Source organism: Gossypium arboreum, chromosome 10 (assembly GCF_025698485.1).
Source record: "Gossypium arboreum isolate Shixiya-1 chromosome 10, ASM2569848v2, whole genome shotgun sequence".
NCBI classification, from domain to species: domain Eukaryota; kingdom Viridiplantae; phylum Streptophyta; class Magnoliopsida; order Malvales; family Malvaceae; genus Gossypium; species Gossypium arboreum.
Window position 1 is genome coordinate 110,987,777 of NC_069079.1, and position 11,394 is coordinate 110,999,170.

Sequence of the window (11,394 nt, forward strand, 5' to 3'; positions counted from 1 at the left end):
ATTTTGGATAAGTGTTAATAAAGATTTATATGGTGATTAGGGGTTTATCGAGGGGCTGATTATCATTCATCATCCTTTTAAGGGCGGGGAATTCCTATTTTGATAAAAGGTAATGGTTTCGTTGTTCAAATGATGTTTATATCATTTCGGGATTAGTTTAGTTTTGTTGGTTAAGCAATTAATTGAGTGTTATGTTGGTTAATTAAGGTACTAGAGTGGTTGAAAGTGTGTAGGCATAAAAAATGACACAGGTGTGTACCCGAAAACACAAAAAAAGAGAAATCGTGAAAGCCAAAAAATGTTTCTGTCGACACCACACAGGCATGTGGTCGCTCGTGTAGTAGGCCGTGTGACGAAACATGGACGTATGATCAATGAGCCAGGCCATGCGCGTATGACGCGGCCATGTGATGGCCAAGTAGGCCGTGTGTGACACATAGGCTAGGCCTATTTGAGCTGTGTGTGCCACACGGGCGTGTAAGCCCACACGGGTGGACCACATGGGCGTGTGGGATTCTGGGCCAGGCCCTGTGATCCACATGGCCAAGGCCAATTTGGGCCGTGCGGGCCCACACGTGCAGACCACATGGACGTATGACTCCAATTTTTTGAAATAACCCATAAAGTTGCAAGGGTCGCCCAAGCCAACTGTTACCTATCGTAGGGTCAGTAAGCATTACTTAGACCCCTAATTCTGTGATCTAGCTATGAGATGTATGTATTAAGCATGTTACTCTTAGCATGTGTATCTGACCGATTGCATGATCTGTTAAGTTGCATTATAGCATGTCATATTGGTATGTTGCATTGCATCGAGAATTGGGTTAACGATATTTCGAAGGAAGTGCCTGAAAGGCTTTAAGCCTATTATCTGGCAGTTCAGCTGCATTGTTCTGTTTATGTGTCGCATTTCGGTACAGTATAGTGTGTAGGGTTGGGTGGGTTGATTATATCCCTACATGGTGTGTAGGGCTGGATGGAGATGGTGTGTAGAGGTTGGTGGGTAAGATTCTGATATTTCGATCTACATTTCGTGTCTGATTGGGCTAAGGCCCTATTGTATATATTCGATTCTGTAGAAGGCCGGAATTGATTCTAAGATGGGCTCCGGTCCCAGACTGTATTCTGATATATGTTGGTATGCATGTTTATCTATGGGGATTACACACAAAGTTTGTGAAAACTCACCCTTTTCTATTTTATCTGTTCAGGTAATCCCCAGCATTAGACGGATCGGAGCAACGAAGGACTCACGGTGGCCACACGGTTTTCTTTTCACTTGGACTATTTTCTATTTACATATGATTTAATTTTTTTATTTGGGGAGAATTTGATGTAATTAAGGCCATTACGGATTTTTTCTTAATTTGGGATTTTGCAATGTTTTACGGTTTTCACTGCTAATGGTAGGAAAAGTCAGGTTTTTCAAAAGGACCAAACATTTTACTAAACTACCTCGTACATTGATATAAGATAATAAAAAGTTATGTAAACGAAGGAAGAGTTTTTCTTTTCATCGCTACGATTTCAAAAGCACTATTATGTGACATCGCCAAATTCGGCCATAACGTCTAAGCTGGGTTTAGGGTGTTACATATTGAAATTAGTATTTAAAAATAAAAGTAAAGCTTGAAACAACTTGAAATAAAAATAAATGTGAGTAGGAGAAGAATCAAACCTGAGACTCAGATAAAATCATTATTATTTAACCATCTAACAAAAGAAACTTATGTATTGAAATTAGTAATTAAAAATAAAAGTAAAGCTTGAAACAACATGAAATAAAAGAATCAAACTCGAGACTCAGATAAAATCAGTAAAATCAAACCCGTTATGTTGCACTGATTCTGTATGGGGTTTGACTTCTCCTTTTAGTTTAATTCGTTGTTTCGTAAGTTCGGTTTAAAGTTTTGGTGTCGAAAGTTCTTCGACGTAACTTCAATTTTTGAATGTTAGTTTTTAACAATTTGATTGCGAGTTAATCATTTGTTGGACAATTACTTACCGTTTAGGGACGAAAACTTATCCTTGTGGCTTCTACTTCAAATCTGTATTAGGTGGGTACCGAAAACCCCTTATTATTTGAATTTCAGTCGTAAAAAAATAGGACTGTCGATGCCACATGGCTGTGTGCCAAGCCGTGCAGTAGGCCGTGTAAGCCATACGGCCATGCGTCAGGCCATGTGACAGGCCGTGTAACTCACTTTTCACAAAAAAAGGGAGGCACACTGGCGTGTGTCTAGACCGTGTGTGGTTATGAGATGTGCAGGGTTCATACGGGCTAGTGACATGGGTGTGTGTCCAAGCCATGTAACTCACTGTTTGCGAATTAGGACCACACAGCAGGTGACATGGGCAAGTACACGGGGGTGTACCAGACTGTGTGAAGTCACATGGACCATCTTTCCGGGCCATGTGAAACCACACAGGCAAGTGAACATATATTTGGAATTTTTCGCTCGAGCCACAAGCGTTTTTCGAAACAAACGCAAGCCTACTATAAGGTCTGTATGATCTGAATTAGACTATATAACTTGATAATTGATGATCTGACGATGAACAACTTGGGAACGATACGTATGTCTGCTATGTTAAACCTAAGTATGTAGGATCTGTCACAACATAATGTGCTATTGTATAATGTATACGAATTATCTAGGTAGGATCTGTATTCTGTTAAGTTTGCTGATACATCTCTATGTTACTCTGTTGATGAAGAATATGCAATATCTAAATATGTTGGATTGATGGTTACTGATTTGATTTATAACCCTCTACGTTACTCTGTTGATGAAGAATATACGATATCTGAATATGTTAGATTGATTGTTACTGATTCTGATTTATAACCGTGCATGTGACTTCATGGCAAATCTGATATGATATGTTGAGGTTTGATAAGTCTGTTTTACAAAACATGGACTCCCATGTCTATTGATTCTATTATTGAATTATAGCATGACTTACATGCTTATCACTCTGATTCTGTATATGCATGCCATGACACATTGCATGGGATTTGGGTTGATGTGAAAGGAGGGAGTTTTTGGCAGTTTAATGATCTGCATTATCTAGTGGTTTATCCACAATTCTGTTCTGACAGAATGGTTGTAATATAGTGGTTTGACCACATATATTTGATATGGCAGTTTTAACTACGAATATTCTGGTGGCACTATCCACAATTATTTGTTGGTGTGATTTGGCTAGATGAGTTCTGGGGGAACTCTATTTCGGTGTGTAGTGGAATTGGGTAGGATGTTTTCTGATAAATCTGCATTCTGATTTGTTTGAAAAACACTGTATCTACATAAACATACATACTTCACTCTATTATGTTCAATTCTACTTTGCTCTGTTCTCTTATGTTCTGCTCTGCTTTGTTCTATTCTCTTATTTTTTGCTCTGTCCTATTCTGGTTGGGTTGTGTTGTTCTATTATATTACACTTGCTATTAAGTTCGCTGTGTTTATTCTAATTTATATACTATGTTTTGTTAATTATAATTGGTGTTGGTTATACACTAGGTTTTATAGTTCACCTTTTGGTTTTATCTTTATGTGTTTAGGTAAGTCTCTAACTTAGGACCGAACGGGGTGTGGGAGTTCAGATTGTTTTGCAATAATGTAGAAATGCTTGATCTTGTGGGTTTTAATCTATTTCTAAGCTCGTTTTGATTTTTTCTAAATTCGTCAGTAGTTGATAATTTTTAACATAAAACTACAAAATCACTCAAGTCAACAAAATGAATTTCGGTTTTCAAAATAAAATCTGAAAAGATTTTCCGCTAATAGTCGAGTAATATTTGAACGTTTCTGGATACTTATTGAAATTAGTTTTTGATGTGTCGATGTAACTCCTCCAGATTTAGTCTTAACTTCTATGCTAGGTTTGGGGTGTTACATTATTATATATTAATGTTTATTATTATACTAATTGAAATTTGCTCTAAGTCCCTATACTTTTCGTACATTTAGAAGTTAGTCATCCTACAATATTATATAATACTATATCATAACATATAATATATAGTTTATATATATGCATCAATAATTAAACATTATAATATCATGCAACACTATATCTTTTATTATAATCTATATTTATACTATTAATAAAATTCTAAAGTGTGTTGGTGTCACCCTCAACTAGCTCACCAACTTGGTTGAGAAGTTACAAGAATGTCATTCCGTAATTAAAATAAGTAATATTATTTGATGGTATTTAAATATTTTCACTTTAAAAAGACAAGTAAAATATGCATATAGTGGGATTTAAATCCACCTTAATTGCATTAGTAAAACATTTAATTTATCACTCAACTAAAGTTTTATTTTTATATTTTTATACATTGTAATTTTATTATGCACACTTTATTAATAATATATTTGTATTAATAATGTTTTTATTGAGCTGGTGTCACAAATTAACTCAACATCGACTCTAAATTAATGACAACTCCATGATAAATAATTTAATATTTTTTCATTTTAATAACCTACAAATTTCATGTGTTATTATTAATTAGTTTAAAATCATATGTTTCATTATTTATTGTATGTTATTTTTAAAGATATTTGTGTTCTAAATTTTTGTTCTACATCCATACGAATGTGATACGATTTCTAGCTATAATAATAGTTATATATGTATTAATATTTTTAGTAATAGTTATATATTTTATTATTGTTCTGTGTATTAGTAATACTAATACATTATAATATATTATATTATATATTAGTAATAGTTATTTATATTATTTTATTTTATTTTATATATTAGTAATATATTAATTTAGGACATCAATTTAATGTCAGCTTAGTCAATCAGTTTTGGTTTTAGTAATAGTTATATAACATATTATTATACTATCATAAAAGTTTAATTTTATAGATTTTAATAATTAATAATTCTTAATGTTTATTATGCATATATAATTATAGCATTTAAAATATTTTATATTAAATTAATTTTTAAAAAATTATTTTACTTTATAATTTAAGATAAAAAATTATTATTAATTACATTTCCTATTAATAAAATTTTAATAAAATAATCATTTATTTATATTTTATTTTAAGTAATATCATAAAATTGTATTAATTATTAATGTTTATTATGATTGTTCAGTTATAAATTTTGGCTTTCTTGGGCTTTGGGTAGGATTTATCTAGGCCTCGAGCTCAGATCTATTGAGGCCTTGGGCTTTCTCGGGTTGGAATTTATTATGGGCTTGGGCTTTCTTGAACTTGGATCGTTACGGACTTAGATTGACAAAGGTGAGCTTTTGGGCTCGACTCTTTTTTACCAACTCTACAAATCATGCAATGTGAAAAAATAAATTTAAACTAATTTTTTTCTTTTTTCTCCTCTTTCCTCTCCAAGCCTAGCTCTAAGGGTCGTTTGGAGGTATAGCCGCCCAGGGTCCTAGGCTGAAAAGGGTCCAAAACATTGTTTTTTAGTTTTTAAGGGGCTTAAAAAAATTTTATCTTTTAAAGGTCAAAAGAATTTTTTACCAACTTTTAAGGGACCCAAAAATATTTTTTTAGCTTTTAAGGGCCCCAAAATTTTTTTTTACCAACTTTTAAGGTACCTAAAAATTTTTTTCTCTAACTTTTAAGGAACCTAAAACCTCATGTTATTGTTTTGCCTAGTACCCCAAAAATGTCAATAATGAGTTTGTTCCTCTCCTCATGTTTCTTTCCTTCTTTTTGTTTTTTTTTTCTATTTCCTCCTCTCTCCCTCTCCCTCTCCCAACCGTTGCATTAATGGTTAGTACTGTTCAACTTTGTTATGTATAAGAAAATATGTAGATTCCATGTGTTACATGCAATGTAGACCAAGAAGGTGGATTTTACAAGAAAAATCATATATCCCAGTACCCTACTTGCAACGGTAGGAGCTTAATAGCACACAGAGATGGACCAAACACCATGTGAGCAGTTTTTACCTATATTTATTATTATCCAAGAAAGTTGGGTCACTAGTTCCAACATATGACTAATATGGTTAAGCTTATACTTCACTACTATGCATTTTGTCAATGAACCATATTTGTGTGTAATTATCCTTCCTAATTTGCTACCCAAGTGTTCTACATTTACAATCAAGGGCGAAGTTAGAAAATTTTTTTAGAGGTTAAAATTAAATTATAATTTTTACGATAGTAAAAATGCAATTTTACTATTTTAATAGTCTATATCTTTAAAATTCTTAAAGGATTGAATCAAAATTTTATCATTTTTAGGTGGGTCAAAGTAAAATTTCACCTTTACTAATTTAAAATTTTAAAGAATTTACAGGGCTTAAATAGAATAATTTTCATTTTAAGGGGAGTGGGGCCCCTGCTAGCTCCCCTAGCTACGCCTCTATTTGGAACTTTTGATAAATCAATTGATAACTTTTCAAGATCATGCCTGACTCTTTGATCTGCCTCACTATTTTTGCTTGACATGTGAAAAACCTACAATGAAATACAAATCCTCCATCCAAGTGCCTGCATCCCAAGAAAAAGGCTATTCAAAAAATTAATTTTCATTGAAACTAGATATTAAAAAAACCAAGGATGAGAATAAATTTTGAGGTAAAATTCATACCACCAAGAATCAAAGTTTTTTGAAGGACTAACAACATCAAGATAATATAAAAGTAAAAGAAAATATTGTTGGAAATTATCCATGAAATTTGTAAGTGCATGACCCACATTCATTGACCCAAAGAGACCTACTCAAATATTTATTAGCCTGATAACAATTAATGGAAACATAATAAGAAATGAATACAGCCTAACACAAAAACTGTTTATGATTTAACAGACACGGAATTAGAATTTTAGTCTCACAATCTATGTAGTATTAAGTGATTTCTTGGGCTCAATCTACCAAAGTCAGTCTAACTTTCACAAAGTGAGAATTCGCAATAGAAATTCTCCAAAACACTGAAAATAAAGTGGAAACAACTCAAAATGAAAGAGCAACTAAAGAACAAAAACATGCCACAAGAAAGAAAAAGGACGCCAAGTGTTTGAGTAAATGCTCTCAATAATATTCAATTACTATGAAGGATTACGACTAAGTGATTACAAATGAAAGGGAAGAGCTCTATTTATAGTTAAACTCCCAAAACTAATGGTACAATTTGAGTTACATCAACTGTCAAAATTAGAGCCTATCTACAATTGAGATGCTTAAGGGATTGACTCAATCCTATAAGATTACAAAATCAAATCTTATCAGATTGCATTTCTTCTAAAATTAATTCCCCTATTTACCATGGTTGCCCAAAATTTCCTTAAGTGTTTCACTTGACCACCAAGGCTTCATGTAAATGGACTTCTCCACATGGTCCATGAATCAAGTCAATTCAAGTGGGTCAAATGAGCCCTATTTAATCAATTGACCTCTATCGGACACTTTGTGGGCATTCGTCACGGGCTCGAATCTGCGGCCTATGACATTCTCCCCCATCCATTCTCACAACGCCCTCATTGAGTCCTCAGAATAACACTAGTTTGACTCGCCTCGAAACTTTCTCGATGCCCTGATCGATTCTTGACTATCCTCTCTGTAGGTAGTCTAGTCCTTCAAAACACTAGCCTCAGCTTCTATCATCTCCTAACTCGAACCGATCCCCTTCTCTTTGGTACATCTCATTCCCAAGATCCTGCCTCTCTTACTTTCCCACATTGTGTGATACATCCACGGATGGGGTGAAATTTATTAAATTTCATTCACCGAAGCTGTCAATTTTCAAGTTTAAGAAATTACAAGATTTGTGACGATTTTTTGGATAGGATATAGGCATTTTTGGGTTGATATGTCTCATGGAATTTGAATATCTATCTCTTATCTTCGAAACACACTTTGAATCACTCAATTTCGAGTTTGGAAGCTCAAGTTATGACCATTTTAGTGAAGACTATGCGAACAGAATTTCTGGACGAGATTATGACAAGAATTACGAGTTTTAGGCTTTTAATTAGAGTTTAAATCATATTGGGTTTAGGTTTTAGACTTAATTTTTATTATGTATGAGTCCAATATTGTATTTATAAACTCCTATTATTTTATTATTCTGAATTTATTATTATTATTAAGTATTTTAAGTTATTCAGAGTTTTTGTAAATAAGAAAGTTTAGTTTAAAACTATTTCTTGTTTAGGTTAGTTAGAGTTCTTATATACTTAAGAGTTTTATATATATTTATTTAGATAGCCTATATAAGGGCTTCTTCATTTTTTATTAAGAAGGTAACTATTTTTCATTAATAAAATTTTCAACTTTGGGAGTTTGTTTCTTGTGCGAGATTTCTTTCTTGTGATTTTTAAAAGTAGTTTTCTTCTTGATTTTCTACAAGTAGTCGTGGGAATTCATTCTTCATCCTTCAATTTGCCAGGAATTATTTCTTGGAGGTTGATTAGAGTCATTAATTGAGTTTGTTGGGATTTATATCTCTATGGGTTCAATTGGATTTTATCCTTCAATCCATCATAACCATCGGTTTATTCAATCCATCTTCCACTTTTAGATTTTGTATATTTATTTATATTTTGTTTATTGTTTTTTGTTCTCAAATTTCTTCTTTTACTGTTTTCGACTTCTTTATTTCTAAGTTAACTTATTTCTTATTTTCATATCAGATGCAAATATTTCCTCCTTAAGTCAAACAACTTGAATTTGATCATTCTTCCACTTCTTCCGCTTCAACCCGTATCATTGTGACTTGCCTCGGTCGAGGTCCCCTTGATATGCACAAATAGGCTTCAGTTTGCCCACATTGAACACTAGGTTAACCTCAAGTTTTCTCGCCAACTCCGGTTTGTAAGCCCTTTAACTTATCTGCTTCAAAACACTTAAAAAGCCCCTATGTCCTTGCTAAACCAATAGTAAGTCAAAATGAAAAACACTAGAAAAGTGTTTGAGATGTACCTCACTTGTCATATTTACTTGATTTGACCGCCTAGTTTGCATCACTACTTTGCCCCCAAAGTCTGATGCATAACCCACCTCTCTGATAGGTACACCAAAAATATAAGAAATTAAATTGATAGTGTCCACAAGTATACGAGTCAAATTGTAATATAATATATGTGTACAATGGAACACAATAAATATTTTGAGGATTGTACCCTAAGGAGGATGGAATAAATCTATAGAAAATCTCTTTACAATAATAAATCTATATAGTAACAATTAAATCCTATATTACGAAAAATCATAAAAGATATTAATAAGAGAATTTAAATAACTAAAATAAATAAAAGAGAAAAAAAAACTAAATTGATTAAACCAATCAAGTAGATTAACTCGTTTCAGGGTTTGTAATTAACTTCAGATTAGGGTTTTCGGGTGGATTAGCTATCAATAAACCAATTATTACCTCCCGACCTCTAACAAATAATTTGATTGGTTGATACTCACTTATCTCCTAAGCTCACTTTCTCAACCTGGATAAACTATGATTTACTCAGTTAGACTTATCTCTCGATCTCGTTTAAACTATGATTACTTCATAAGGATGTCAAGCTTAGGGTTTCAAAACACATAATCTATACCGACTACTCCTCTCGAAAAACCCTAAATCATTCATTAATCATATCCCATTCACTCGTTAATCTTACCTAAGGGATTTTTCCACTCATTTTATTTATAATCTCAAACTCAAATGAGTAAAACATGTAATTAACACGATTGAATTGAAAGAGAAAAGACGTTAGAATAATCCTAGATTTGATGTCAATTGAAGAACATAGTAGAAAATCTCTCGATCGGGATAACGTATGTCGTCTTTCGTAAAGGAAAATAACTAAAATACTTTCATATTATAAAAGAACTCTTGGATCGAAATCGATTCCAAGAGGAAAGAACAAAGAGTTTATGAAAGAAAGAAAGAAAATTAAGTTTAACCCTACTTCTAATCTACGAGGGTTTTGAAGGCGTCTAAGATGACTTAGTTACATCAAACCCCTAAAGTCTTATTTATAGGAGTCTTGGTTGTAACGTCCCCTAACCCTATACCGTCACCAGAACAGGGTTACGAGACATTACTAGTCAGTACAGTCCAATTTCGGTCATTAATTAAAATAAATATTCACACACATCCTGGTTTTAAGATGTCGTCCCTTTAATGGGCCCTCGCGGTCCAATATGAACAGTAAATTCAATTCGGGACTAATTTAGAATCACTACGAATTCTTAGTAAATTTCAAAATTCATACTACATACCGTTGCCAACCATAATTTACTCATTTCATCAATACTTCTATAACTTAAATGACTCTCATAAAACGTCCTAGGTACATGCCATTATCAATATTCAACATACTTTACCTTAATGAATTCGGGATCATCTTGGGATGCTGATTCAACGTATTATCTTTACTTAACCTGCGCACGGAAACAAACCGTACGCTGAGTATGGTATACTCAGTGGTATTTCTATAATCCAAACAATTAATAATATAACAAATACTTAAGATCATAATAATAATTACAATTATTCAATTATTTATTCATAGATAAATTTCAACTACTTACCATATAAATTTTATACAGTTCATATAATAAACACAATAACATAATTGTTCAATTCTTAAATAAATCCATTACTATTTACTCCGTTCTTTCACTTACTATTCGGTATAGCTTTCCTTAATTTACTCACAATTCAATATCATTAAACTATATTCAACTATATACTTATCAATCATATTCCTTTTAATTCATTTCAATAACAGTCAATTTCATTTATATCGTATCAACTTACTATCCCTGATAGCTTTCAGTATATACATACGATTCATATATCTCAAATCACATTTCAATTCATCAAGTGGCATCATATATCATCAATTCGAACTCCAATCATTTCATGAACCTTTGGTTCATATTTTCAATTTCATATCTAAATTTTCAATTCTCAATTCAATTTCTCGTTTCATTTCAATAGCTTGATCAATCAAATTTATTCGATTTATCTTTCACTTAGTTACCCCTATTAACAAACCCCGACTTTGACGGATACACGGATTCCAACCCAAACACACCAGTACGGCATATTGTGCCCAAAACGGTACATAATACCTGATCAGAGTACGACACATAAAGTGCCTAAAACGACACACGAGGTGCCTGATACGACACACGAGGTGCCTGATACGACACACGAGGTGAATGATAGACACACGAGGTGCCTAAAATACGACAGATAAAGTGCCTGATCGATAAAGCCGGCAAATCCCGTACACTTCCAGATCCTATGGCATGCCAATTATATCCGACTCAGCCCGACTAGTTAATAGGGTATTTCATTCACTTTCTCAATTTAATAATTCTTTCATCAATATACCATTCTGATAATCACATATATTCACCCATTTTCACAATTCATACAATT